Consider the following 14577-nt stretch of genomic DNA (forward strand, 5'->3'; position numbering starts at 1 on the left):
AGCAGGCATCGGTGGATTGTCCAGCTGTCCCTGTATATCCGGGGCCATAGCCGCGTTCCTGCGATCCTCTGCTCTCCATGTGTCTGATATTTGTGCCGCGGGCGCCATGACACCCAGGACTCCGGGAGCGGCTTGCGGCGCTGAGAGGAAGCGGTCCATGCTTACACTCCGTGTCTGCGATCGGGGTAAGGAGCGGGAGCGTGTAGCACTTTGTCCCCTACGCTTTCCGGGCATCTCCCGGTACACAGGACGGGCTCAGGCTGAATTCTGCGGCTCTACTGCACGGAGCTCCCACGAAACGCATGCTCACTCCGCCATGGCTAAGCCCCGCCCCCGGGCTGCCCAATCTTGACATGTGTGCTAACTGAGCCGCCGGACTGCATTTAGCGACACTTAAACTGGAAAGCTGGATTGTTGAAATAAGCACGTGGAGAAATATCTCAAATTTTAAACCTAGCACTATTATTATAGTAATGTAGTATTATTATTCTAGTAATATAGTGTTATAGTAGTTCAAATAACTAATTGATTAACAATAATTTTGTATTGTATCAAATTTGAAAGTAATGCGGCCCGTCAACTTCCCATTTTTTCTATATGCGGCCCACTTACCCGGCCGAGTTTGAGACCCCTGCACTATATTGTCATTTTTACAGGCTCCTGTAACAGCACGATCGCTGTTTCTGTCCGTTAGTCCCGGGTGTCAGCTGTAATACACAGCTGACACCCGCACCGTATGGCATGGGCTCAGTGAGTGAGACGCTCCATATATAACCCCCCACACCACGACATGCAATTAAGTCATGGTGCGCGAAGGGTTTAATGCGCAGCGGATGGTGCAGAGTGAAAATTTAAATTTTCCACTGATGTGCCATTTTAGTGCACTATATGTTGTGCCCAGTTTGTGCCACAAATACCTCATAAAATATTAACCGGGTTCTCCCGGGTAGTGCGATGCCATATCGGTGGACGGAAATGGCTGTTTGGGCACGCTGTAGGGCTCAGAAGGGAGGGACGCCATTTGGTTTTTGGAGCGCAGATTTTGCTTGGTAGTAGCTCTGGCATTTTGCTGGTATTTCAGTTTATAATGTGGGGGCATATGTAGGCTGGGCAGAGTACATCAGGGCATAATAAGAGGGTATAATAATGGGGTAAATAAATAATAATCCGCAGATATGTGGCCAGTGTTGCACTTATAAATGGCGCTCGATCTTATCCGCTTTTGGGACGCTCTGCACACGGAACTGTTTTTATTTTTTCACCACCGGAGCTGCATGAGGGCTTATTTCTTGCGGGACAATCTGTAATTTTCATTGGTACCATTTTGGGGTACATGCGATTTTGTTGATCACTTTTTTTATTCCATTTTTCGGCAAGCCAGGTGACCAAAAACCATCAATTCTGACAATGATTTTTATTTATTTTTTACAGCGTTCACCCTGGGCTATAAATGACCATTATATTTTATTCTGCGGGTCGGTACGATTACGGCGATACAATATGTATATCGTTTTTTATGTTTTGCAGTGTTTGCGCAATAAAAGAACTTATTTAGAAAATAATTTATTTTTTGTGTCACCATATTCTAAGAGCCATACGTTTTTTATTTTTCAGTCAAAAAAGCTGTGTAAGGGCTTGTTTTTTGCGGGACGGGTTGCAGTTCGTATCGGTACTATTTTGGCGTACATGCGGCTTTTTGATCACTTTTTATTGTATATTTTGTGAGTGGTGGTGACCAAAAAATAGTGATTCTGGCATTGTTTTTAGTTTATTTTTTTTGCGGTGTTCACCGTGCGGGAAAAATAATATTATAATTTTATAGTTGGGGTCGTTACGAACGCGGTGATACCAAATATGTGTACTTTTTTTTTCCGTGTTCATTTTTTTTCCTATAATGAAAGACTTATTATAGGAAAAAAAGCAGTTCTTGTTTATATCACTTATAACTTTTATTTTTACACTTTTTTTAAAACATTTTTATTCTTTTTTTTACTTTTTTCACTTGTCCCACTAGGGGACACTTAGACTTGCAGCTCTCATCGCTGCTGGAATACATTACACTACACACGTAGTGTAATGCATTCCAACTGTCATTGTGACGTAACGGTCACACTGACAGGTAGCCTACGACGACCAGCCTCCGGCTGGTCCTCATAGGCTTCTGTACATGGCAGCCTGGAAGCCATTGTCTGGCGTCCGGTTGCCATGGGTACGATCGGCAGCCCCCGTGATTTCACATGGGAGCTGCCGATCGGCGCTAAACACCTTAATTGTGGCGTTCAAAATCGAACGCCGCAATTAAGGGGTTAACTGCTGAAATCAGCGGCGATTGGCCGCTGATCGGCAACGGGGAATGCAGGGCAGACACCCTGCACAGTTAACCGCCGCTGCGGTGGTTAACTGTCAAAGCACAGACGTAACTGCACGTCAAGGTGCGCGAAATTACTGCACACATTGACGTGCAGTTACGTCAAGGTGCGGAAAGGGGTTAAAGGAACACTAAACATAAATAATGCACAAAAGAAAAAAATAAAAATCTCAACACTTCCTCCTTTCATCTCCACCTCTCATTTTGATCCAATTTGTCTCATATTAAAGCTGAGAAATACATAAAGAAATCTGTGTGTCCCAGGAGCACATGTGTTCAATCCTCCTCCTTACTATCCTCTGTCTGGCTGTAAGACAACTGGCTGGAGCAGGAGCCTGCTCTCTCTGCCATGCCTGCAGTAGGACACACAGGTTATTAAGTCCCTATTACAAATCAGCAGCAGACTAAAGGCCCTATTACACTAGCCGAGATATCTTTGATCGCCGCTTGTTTGCTCCTGTCAGAGGGAGCTGTGGATGGGGACGACTGGTCGTTACTCCGATCGTTCGTCCCCATACATTATTATCATGTCGGCAGCGCGTCTGCCTGTTTACACAGGGAGATTTGCTGCCGACAACAATAATATTTTACTTTTTAAAAACGATACGACCAGCAGATGATCGAGTGTTTGCTCGATCATCTGCTGCCCTGTCTACATTTTGACCCCATAGTTTTTTTACAGAACTTATTTGAATTGGGCTGGGAATTAAAACAAAATAAATTTTTTCCAATAATATGTTGTTTTGGCTGAAAATTTCTTATTTTCACAAGAAATAAAATACCCCATTCTGTTGCGCAATTTGTCCTGAGTGCAGCAATACCCCATTTGTGATGATAAACTGCCGTTTGGGCCCATGGGAGGACTCAGAACGAAAGGACCACCATTTGGCCTACTGGGGATTTTTTGGTGCGAAGTCATGTATGCAGAAGCCCCTGATGTACCAGTACAGTTGAAACCCGCAAGAAGTGACCCCGTTTTAAAAACTACACCCTTAAGGCATTCATCTAGAGGTGTAGTGAGCATTTTGACCGGAGACATACAACCCATAAACTCAGGGGCGTAACTAGGAAAGACTGGGCCCCATAGCAAACTTTTGACTGGGGCCCCCCCTCTGCTGGGTATCACACAACCCCCCCCCCTTGTAGATAGTGCCTCCCTATAGATTCACCCACACAGAGCCCCCCTATAGGTAGCACCATACACAGCCCCCTATAGATAGCACCATACACAGCCCCCTGTAGATAACGCCATACAGACCCCCTGTAGATAACACCATACAGCCCCCTCTGTAGATAACACCATATAAGCCCCCCCCCCCCAAAAAAAAAAAAGGCCTATAGTTTGTCCTACAAATGACATGACTCCCCTATCCACAGGATAGGGGATACATGTGTGATCGCTGGCAGCGATAAGGAGAACGGGGGACCGAAAGTCCCCCGAAGTTCTCCATGACTAACCTCGGACTTCTGGCGTCTGCGCAGTTCAATAAAAATGAAAGGAGCGCTGGTCACGCATGCGCACAAGCGCGACTGGCGCTCCATTCATTTCTACGGAGCTGCCGACACAGACCCCGGAAGTCCGAGGTTTGTCATGGAGAACTTAGGGGGGACTTTCGGTCCCCCGTTCTCCTCATCGCTGGGCGTCCCAGCGATCCCACATGTATCCCCTATCCTATGGATAGGGGATGCATGTCTTTTGTAGGAACAACCCCTTCAGTGGCGTCGCGCTGTAGCAGCCATAGCGGCTGCTAGCGGAGCCTGCGGCCATGGTTTGGGGCCGTGCCGGCGGGTGCCACGGGCCCCCTCATGCTGCAGGCCCCGTAGAAGTCGCTACGGCTGCTATAGCGGTAGTTACGCCACTGCGTATAGGTTTGTACGGTGTAAAACTACAGCTCCTAGCATGGCCGGAACAATGGTAAGGATATGCTGGGAGATGCTGTTTCACAAAAAAAAATCATACCACCATCATCTCGCTGCAGATCATACAGTGACTACAATACTGATTAGAGGCAGAATAAACATTTACATTAAGTGACTCACCGGTGACATCTCAGATTCTAGTTCTTTTCTTCTCCCTCCGGTTCAGACATCTATGATGGATTTCTCCCGGCCATGACCCATTTCTGCAGTTTTCCGTTTAGATGTCTTCAGCTTCTCAGTTTTAAAACATTTCTGCACCTATAAACAAAGTTAAAATTCTCAACACCTCTAAATATAACTGTCACACACACACACACACACACACACCGTGCCCCCTGTAGATAGTGCCCACATATGGACTCCAGAGCTGCAAGACAATAGCGCTAACCACTGAGCCACCGTGCTGCCCTACATATAGCTTCCCCTATAGTTAGTGCTCCACGTATAGCCCACCCCTGTAGACTGTGCACTACATATAGCCACCCTGTTGCTAGTGCCCCACAGGTATCCCACCCCTGTATATAGTGTCCCACACATAGCCCACCCCTATAGAAAGTACCCTAAAAAATAGCTCCCCTATAGATAGTGCTCTACATATAGCCCACCCTTGTATAGTGTCTCACATATACTGCCCCACATATAGACCCCCCTGTAGATAGTGGCCCACATCCCCACATACAGACCTCCCCTGTAGCTAGTGCCCCACATATAAACCCCCCCTGTATATAGTGGCCCACATATAGACCCCCCCCCTGTATATAATGGCCCACATATAGAGCCCCCTGTATATAATGGCCCACATATAGAGCCCCCTGTATATAGTGGCCCACACCCCCACATATAGACCCCCCTGTAGCTACTGCCCCACATATAGACCCCCTATATATAATAGCCCACATAAAGACGACCCCCAACCCCATTATAGATAATGCCATTCACATATTTCAAATAAATAACTTGCCATACTCACATGATCCCGTTCCCACGCTGTTCACTGGCGATGCAGACATGCTCTCTTCTGAGCATGTCTGCAGGAGCTGAACGAGCGTCCTCCAATGACGCTGATTGGCGGGGCAGATTGACTTGCCCCGCCAATCAGCACCTTCCCAGCATGGAAGCGGCGCGATGATGTCATCGCGCCGCTAGCCAATCAGTGTCATTGTAAGGCACTGGATGGTCAGGCACGGAACATGCCCGGCCATTCAGTGCTAACACATGTATTTGGCTGCCGCTAGCACTGGGGCCCCCTCCGGTGCTAGCGACACCTACAGGCATGATGAGAGGGCCTGTGTAAGGCTCGGCGGCGCGGGCCCCACAGTAGCGGCGCTACCGCTGTAGCAGCCATAACGGCTGCTAGCGGCGCCACCGGGCATTTGGGTGGGCGTGTCGGCTGGCGGCACGGGCCCCCTCAAGCCCCGGGCCCCGTAGCAGCCGCTACTGCTGCTACCGCGGTAGTTACGCCACTGCATAAACTGTAATGTGGTTCTCCCGGGTATGGCAATACCCTCAATGTGGCTGTTAACAGCTGCCTGGGCACACAGCAGGGCTCAGAAGGGAAAGATAAGGGGGGATAAGCTGTGCGGAGTGCATCAGGGTAAGTAAAATTGGGGTAAATTATAAATCAAGGGATGTATGATAAATTTTAAAACACTCTTTCATACAGAGCGCTGGTTTTTCGGGACACGCGTTACATTGATATATTGTGTCCTCCCTTATCCCCCTCTTATAGCAGACTTTGCACCTCTATTGACTTTTTCCCTTCTCGCCAGTTTGGGGAACTTCTCCTGGAAAGTTTTGCCTTTGTACGATGCGTGTGGCCTCGCTTCCAGAAGTACTGGGTGCCCCCCCCCTTCCTGGTCCCTAAAGATTAGGTTCTTGATAACCACCTCTTGAAATTCCAGGAAAGTTCCCCTCTGGCCTGTACATCGACGTAGCACATACACATTGTACAATGGCATTTGTATGATGTGCATGGCCAGCTTCTTATACCACACCGCATGACGCTGTAGGGCTTCAGGACTTGAGCTGACAAGTCCACTCCTCCCATGTACCTATTGTAGCCCAGGATGCAGTCTGGTTTGGGGGTCTCTGTACTGGTACCTCGTACAGGTACATGGGTACTGGTGTGACATCTCTCTTGTCTTGTACTTGACACACAATATGTTGCTGCTAGACTGTGCCCTGCGCTCACCCCTTCTTGTTTTCCCTGCAGAGTCTTAGGGAGGTCTCTCAGATTTCTTCTAGCAGTGCCGCATGCCACAGGACTGGAAGCGAGGCAGTTGAAGAGTGGGACGCTGGTATAAAAATTATCCAGGTAGAGGTGGTAACCCTGGTCCAGCAGTGGGTGCACCAAATCCCACACAATTTTTGCATTAACTCCCAGTAAGGGGGGGGGGGGCATTATGGGGGTTGAATACTGGTGTCCTTCCCTTTATATATCCGAAATTTGTAGGTATACCTTGATGCACTCTCGCACAGCTTATACATCTTCACGCCATACCTTGCCTTCTTACCCGGCAGGTACTCGCGGAATTGAACCCTCCCTTTAAAATCTACCAAGGACTCATCAATAGAAATACACTTCTCGGGGGTGAATGCTTGGGGAAACCGGGCACTGAAACGGTCTAATAGGGGTCTCCGTTTATACAATCGGTCAAAACTGGGGTCATCTCGGGGTGGGCACGGCTCATTATCAGTATAATGTAAGAAGCGAAGTATTGCCTAATTTATCAATTTTTTTAGGTTCTAGTTCAGTTCTGAAGTTGCTTTGAGGGCCCCATATATTAGAAACCCCTATGAAACACCCCATTTTAGAAACTAGACCCCTCAAAGTATTCACAACAGCATTTAGAAAGTTTATGAACCCTTTAGGTGTTTCACAGGAATTTAGAGCAAAGTAGAGGTGAAATGTAAATTTTTTTTTGTCAGAAAATCCTATTTATACCATTTTTTTTTATAACACAAAAGGTTTTACCAGAGAAACGCCACACCAGCAGTGACTAGCAAGGAGGGAGGTTGTGTGTGAGTGCTGCTGCTGTGTCTGTGTGTTGTGTGGACCACACCCGGGATCCAGGGAATTTCCTTTTTTCACCAGCCCAGGTTCATATCACCTGCCTGGGCTAAGGAAACTTCCCTGAAGGAGGCTCCATTCATACATGGAGCCTCAGACCTCTAACCCCTGGTGCATGCAGGCGGGGGGTAGAGGGTCTTCCCAACCTGCTGGGAACGTGCAGCCAGCATCCGGGGTGAGAAGGTCATCCCGTGGAAAGATCTGTGCGCCCCCCCCCTGATGCTGGGGCTCTGGAAGTAGCCAGGAGGAGAGACGTGGAGGAGGAGATGGAGGTTCACCCAGGAGGAGGACCAGAAGGCCCAGCAAGGCCAGATGCCCGACCCAGGGACCAGAGCACGGTCGAGGAATGGGGGCTACTGCGGTCGGGAGAGTCTGTGGAGACCTTCAGCTCCCGCCTAGCTGCCCGGCTGGAAGAATACCGGGACCTCGGTAAGTCCTTACGGTGGCTGCGGGAAGATCTGGCGGTCGCCAGGGGACGAGCCGCAAAAACATCAGGCACTAAGAGGTCCCAGTATAGTCTACAAGTTAAAGAAATGCTTAAAGGAATTAAAATGGGGGAGGAGAGGAGGATGGAGATCGTGGCAGGTGGGGGAGCCTTCGGGGAGAAGCTGGAAAATGACGAGAGGTTTTCCCTGATGGCGTCCCCCACGCAAGGTAACGAAACCCCCTGCAAAGGGGAAGGAAGGAAAAGTGCAGAGGCTGCTAAAAGTGCAGAGGCAGTGGAGGCCGCAAAAGTGGAGGCCGCAGAAGTGGAGGCCGCAGAAGTAGAGGCCGCAGAAGTGGAGGAAAGTGTGGACGTGGAGAGGACGCCAACCCGGGAGGAGATGGAGATGGGCTCAGAGGACCCCTGGGAAGGCAGTAACGGAGGGGCAAGTGGGGAACTTTCCTGCAGCCAAGGTGTGCAAAACTTTGAATCGGGCAGTGAGCACCCCCGGGGTTGCTCACGCAAATACAGCTGCAGGAGTCCCTAGTGTCCCTCCAGAACTTTACTTTTGGATCTGAGTTGCCACCGGAGGAGGAGAAAAGAAAAAAGAAAAAACTATGGAAGATGAGGCGGAAAAAGGCAAAGGTGAAGACAGGTGGAGTATCTTACAAATATTCCTACCTGTCTTCCTTGCGTTCCGGACTGGGTGAGAGCTCGGTTCGGGACACAAACCCCGCAAATCCCCCAGCTCCGGCCTCTGCAGTGGGGCCGTGGCAGGTATGTGGGAAGAAAAATATGGTGCTGGTTTTGAGCAATGTGGCCAAGATGGCGCCAGACGCCGTCTCCTGTAAAGGAGGTGGTGTCGATGGCCACGTGGTGCTAGGGGGCGTGTCCCCGTGTCCGGCGGATGGGGAACCTCAGAAACCGGTCTCTGGCGCAAGCCGGAGGCCGGGGGAACCAGAAACCGGATGTGGCGCCGGAAAACCGGAAGTCCGCTGGTCATGTGACTCGGCCAGCGGACGCACCAGAAAGTGTTGCGGCAGCAAGTGGTGGCGGTAGGAGAGGCTCCGGCACTGTTGGCCACTCCCCGACGTGAGGGGGAGTGGTTTGGTGCGGGAGCGGCTCTAGCTGTGCCTGCGGCCCACCTATCTGCATCGCCGCAAGGTGGTGGGGATGAAAGGGGCTTAGCGGGCACCGGGGTGGCGGTACCCCTACTCCCAAACATCAGATCAGTGATGCAGCAGGTATGGAGGTCGGTGAAGCGGAGGGTGCTGAGGGAACGCCGCCTGTGACATCTGGCGGCACCCCAGATATAGCGGCACCTGATGATGCGGAGATCCCAAAAACAACAAAAAGACTGTATATCAAACCTACAGACAAGAGAAAGAACTCTGTGACCAGCCTGGCCAGAATGAAAGCTGTGGGGAGTAGTGTGAGTAAAAATGTAAATACAAATATCTGTGGTGATGGTAATATTAATAATGATGGTAGTGTTGATGGTGGCGGTGGTATTGTTGGGGATGTTAATGTGGGTCGTAATAATGTGGGGGGGAGTGTCAACCAGTGGGTCGGTTGCTCCTTCCACCAGAGCGCCCGGCAGGTCGTATGCGGGCGTTATGGTGGGGGGACCGTCGGCCCACCCATCCTCATCTTCTGGGCCCGGGGACGGCAGTTTGCAATAGCGCCTCCTAGAAGCCTTAAGGGAGGGGAAGCAAACAATAACAGTAGGGGGAGTGCAGAAGGACCTATCCTTTTGGATAAATAGGTATGGTCTGGATGCCTTCCGAGAGAGACGGGGAGATCAGTGGTCGCTCCCAACAACCGGGCCGGCCGTGGCTAGGAGGAATGTGGTCCGTCTCCAGTGGCGTGGCAATGATGCGTGCCCTCCTCGTAAGAGGGTGGTGGAGCTGCTGCTGGAGATGGGCTTCAAGGCGAGTGACATCTATGCCTTGATACATCCTCATGGTACGACTGAGTTTGACATCAGCTTTGTTCAGCCGGGGGGCCTTGAGGTGTCCTGGGGGAACTATGAGCTGGTGAAGAGCGAGCCCGGCTGGCTAGGGTTTGCTGCGCAAGCAATCTCTCCCCAGAATGGTCTCAGGAAAGTGACTGTTCTTACCCGTAACGAGTCGCTTTCCTGTGTGGACATCATGACCTGGTTGAGAAGATATGGTGAGGTAGCAGAGATGCCACGGAAGAACTGCGATGAGTTTGGCATCTGGTCGGGAGCCTGGACGTTTATGGTTAAACTTAAGCGTCTGGGGCAGACGGTGTCCCACATACCATCATCTGCTTTCTTGGGAAGAGATCGAATCCTTGTCTTCTACCAGGGGCAGCCGAAGCTGTGTCACCGGTGTGGCGACCCCTCACACTTGAGCGCAAGCTGCACTGTGCAGAAGTGCGTTCATTGTGGGGGGGTAGGCCATCTGGCCGCATCGTGTGGCCAGATTAGGTGTAACCTGTGTGGTGACCTAGGTCACCCTTTCAGTCGGTGTCCGCGCTCAGTCGTCAATGTCTGCTCCAACCCTACGGAGAATGTAAGGAGGGAGGTCTCCTTGGGCGAGGGGGTGGACAGAGACGATAGAGCCCAAGAGCAAAGGACGAACGCCAAGAGTGGACCCCCTTCTCGTCAGAGAAGGGCGGAAAAACGCAGAAGGGAACGAGAGCTGAGGAGGACCCAGGAAACTGGGGACTCCTCTGGCTCAGACCTGGATGCCCCCCAGGATACTGATGCTCTTGGGGAGGCCGTACTGGACGAGGAGATAAGGAGGATAGAGAGAGAGCAGAGGGCTGAGGACTCCCAGTCCTCCCACTATGAAAGTGTGGAAGAGGAAGGGAGGTCACAGCCTAAAACAAAACAGGAGACACCGGGTAACATCAAAACAGGGCTAAAAACATCTGACCATGCCCCGGCCACGGAAGGCAAAACCTGCACCCCCCTGGTGTGCTCCCCCAACCGATACCGTGTTCTCATGGATATTCCAGCCCCCCAGCCCAGGGGGGAGAGCACGGTAGGGAGTCTAGGAGTCGTTGAGCCTCCTCTTCTGCGGGGGCCACTGTCCCCGGGGGAGGGGGTTGGCCCGGATCCAGGAGATGAGAATGGGAGGGGGGTGGTGGAGGGTATGGACTCCTCAACGTCAAAAAAAAGAGGTAAAGAGGGAGAGGGGTCCTGCTCAGAGGAGAAAGTAAGGGGTGGGAAGAAGAAAACCGTCTAACTCAATCATTTATGATGGCGGCACCCACTCTGTTGACGCTGGCATCGATTAACGTTGCCAGCATTAAGTCGAATATGGCTAGATTTGCAGCCTTTGATTTTCTCGGCCGGGTTGAAGCTGACATTTTGTTTTTGCAGGAGACCAGACTGTCACTTTTGGCAGAGGTCGTGAAAGCTAGGAGGGAGTGGCGACGTGGGCCCTCCTACTGGTCTCTTGCGGCTGAGCCATATAGCGGGGTGGCGGTACTTTTTACCGCATCGGTCACATGCCGGCGGATGATCGAGTTAGAAATGGGGCGGTGCTTGATCTTAGATGTTCTCATGAGGGGACAAGAACTAAGACTTATCAACATCTACGGTCCCCAGACAAAGTGGGACCGGAAAAGTCTCTTCATGAGGATTAAAGGAACAGTGTCATCACAAATAATTTTTTTATATGTTAAAGATGTTAGTGCTTTAATAAAAACGTTTATATTCATTTGTGTGTTTGTGTTTTACTGTTTCTTATTTTTACACTTTTTCTTCCCTATGGGGGCTGCCATTTTTTGTTCCATTTCTGTGTGTGTCGATTAACGACACACACAGACATGGAATACGGCAGCCACAGTCCCATAGGGACTGTGAACGGCTCCCGTCCCATTGACTGCCGTGTACGGCGTCTGTGTGGGAACTGCGCATGCGCCGCTCCCACACAGTCCTATTCGAAATTGGCGCCGTCCGGCGCCATTTTCCTGTGGACCGGAAGTCGCGGCCGGACAGTAATATTACTACTTCCGGTCGCGGCTTCCGGACTTGTGCACATGGAACAGCGGCAGCAAAGGGAGCGGACGGGCCGGAGGGAGCCGCGGCGGCAGGAGCAGGTAAGAGATTTCAATGTATGTTAGTGTTTGTGTGTGTTTACTACTGTATGTAAACCTACTACACTGTGGGTTACCTCAAAAAATGGCGACACACAGTGTAGGAGGTTAAACCTTTCAAACCCCTCGTTTATCCCGGCACTAGCCAGGATAAAGGAGGGGGGATGCTGAGAGCTCACTAGAGCGAGGGCTTTTAACCCAATGTTGCAATGCTGCAATTTTGGGAACTAGCTCCATCTAGTGACCAAAAATGGGTAGTATTATAAATTAAAAAATTTGAACAATGTTTAATCACCCACACACTAAATGTTTAATTTTTTTAAAAAAAACATGTTTTTCTGGCAACACATTCCCTTTAAGCCCTTCCTTTTTACAGGCCGACAAGTCATTTTTGGAGGGGACTTTAACACTGTCGTTAGGCCCCAAGACAGAGGAGGTTCCAGAAATGTAGTAGCCTATGATAGTGTCGAGTTGAATAGAATAGCTAGTGATGCTCGCCTGGAGGACATCCACATTCGGTATACCCCAGGCCACTCGGGGTTCACCTATCATAGTGGTAGTCGTAGGTCCAGAATAGACAGGTTTTTTTTAAAGGAGGACGCCATCTCTTCGGCAGTGTCCGTCGTTGAGGTGGAGTTCTCCGATCACTGTATGATTATGTTTTTTTTGAATGTTGCAGAGTCCCTCCAGATGGGAAGAGGTATATGGAGGCTGAATTCTACTCTCCTGGAAGAAGCAGAGATAAGACAGGCCTTCGAGGATTTTCTTCAGAGCCAGGTACCTTTATTGGATCTAGGTGGTACTAAGTATGAGTGGTGGGAGGTGTTCAAAGAACGGGGGGCTGAGTTTTTCCGCCAGATCTCGTGCCTCAGGTCCATGAGGTATCGCCTGCATCAGGACATGAGGAGGAAACTCGAACATCTAGTCTCAACCGGAGGTAGCCGTGAGGAAATCTCCGGGGTGAAAGCTCTGCTCAAAAGATGCCAATATGATTGGCACACGTCTTTGGTTCTTGAACGGGATTTCGGGAGGTACCGCTCGCCCGACCCTTACAGGAACTGCAAGATGTCAGTGAGTCGTAAGGTGGTGACAGGACTGGCAGATAGTACAGGCTCACTGATGAGATCCAAATCAGGGATCCTGGAGGTCATCAGATCCTTTTATTCGCAGCTTTTGCGTAAGCAGGATCTAAACCGAGACGAAATGTCGGCTTTCCTGGCTGAAACCATCCCTGAGCCAGGAGCAGACCCCTCGCTTGGTGTTTTGACAGAGTCAATCAAGGAAGAGGAAGTGATGCTGGCGATTGATGGGTTGGCCATCAAAAAGTCGCCAGGCCCAGATGGCTTTTAAGGGAACCTTAGTTCCCCTCTTGACTGCGGTTTTTAAATAGTGTCTCTCCTCGGGCACTCTGCCAAAGTCAATGGGCAAGTCGGCCTTGATCATTCTGTCAAAGGGTAAGGATTCGACCCGTATTGAGAACTCAATACGGACAGAAAGGTTCTCGCAAAAGTACTGTTTAATCGGCTGGTGAAGTTTGCACCCCGGCTCCTTTCGTTGCACAGCATTGCTCTGTTCCAGGCCGCAGCACCTTTAGTGCTGTCCTCAGTGTCAGAGAGGCAGTGGAGCAGGGACATTCTGGCCGATGGGAGGGGTACATGCTGTCCTTGGATCAAGCCAAAGCTTTTGACCGGGTGAATCACAAGTACCTTTGGTCAGTCCTTCTAAGGTATGGCCTACCGGGTGAGTTCGTTAATTGGCTCCAGACCCTATACGCTGGGGCTGAGTCTTTTGCACTGGTGAACGGTTGGACTGGAACCCCCTTTGAGGTTGGGTCTGGTGTCCGCCAGGGTTGTCCCTTAAGCCCCTTGCTGTATGTTTTCGCGATCGACCCCTTTCTTAGGCGGCTCGATCGTGGGCCATTGGCGGGGGTGGGGATGAACTTGGAGGGGCCGGAAGCCACTCAGAGGGTGGTTGCGTACGCGGATGACGTCACTATCTTTGTCTCCTCGAGAGGGGAGGCAGAGTGGGTGATGTCAGAAGTTGAGCGCTACTCACGGGCATCTGGGTCCAGGATCAACCGGGACAAGTGTGAAAGTCTCTGGCTGGGGGGGGGATCCCAGTTTTGATCTCCCGGACACCCTCCCAGAGCCCAAAGGGTCTGTTAAAATCTTAGGCATTGAATTTGGCCCGGGTGAACACCCCAAGAAAAACTGGGAAGGTAGGCTATCAATAGCTGCCCAGAAGGTTGGCCAATGGAAGGGATGGTCTTTGCCCCTTAGGGAAAGGGTTCACCTGGCCAAGGCTTACCTGATGCCCATGTTGCTCTACCTTGGCAGCGTGTGCATGTTGCCAGAACCTCTCTGGACTCGGGTCTATAGCCTGTTCTTCCAACTGTTATGGGGAAACAGGCTTAACCTAATCAAGAGGGAGGTTACTTACCTACCGAGGAAACTAGGTGGGTTAGGTATAGTTAACCCAGTGGTGTTTCTAGTAAACACGTTCATTAAAATTAATTTGGCGAACCTCTTTGAAAGAGAAAGGGCTCCTCTGTGGATATCCTCCTGCAGGGGATGGTTTCGGCCTTTCTTCCCGGAATGGGAGACAGGAGGCCAAGCGAAAGACCTGCGTGCACCCCATGGGCACCTCCCGGCTTATGCCGCCCCGGTTCTGAAGGTTGTTCGTCGGTGGGGTCTGGAGGCGAGGGAGATCAAGACCATGTCGAGA

The sequence above is a fragment of the Rhinoderma darwinii genome, chromosome 2 (assembly GCF_050947455.1).
Source record: "Rhinoderma darwinii isolate aRhiDar2 chromosome 2, aRhiDar2.hap1, whole genome shotgun sequence".
In the NCBI taxonomy this organism is placed as follows: Eukaryota; Metazoa; Chordata; class Amphibia; order Anura; family Rhinodermatidae; genus Rhinoderma; species Rhinoderma darwinii.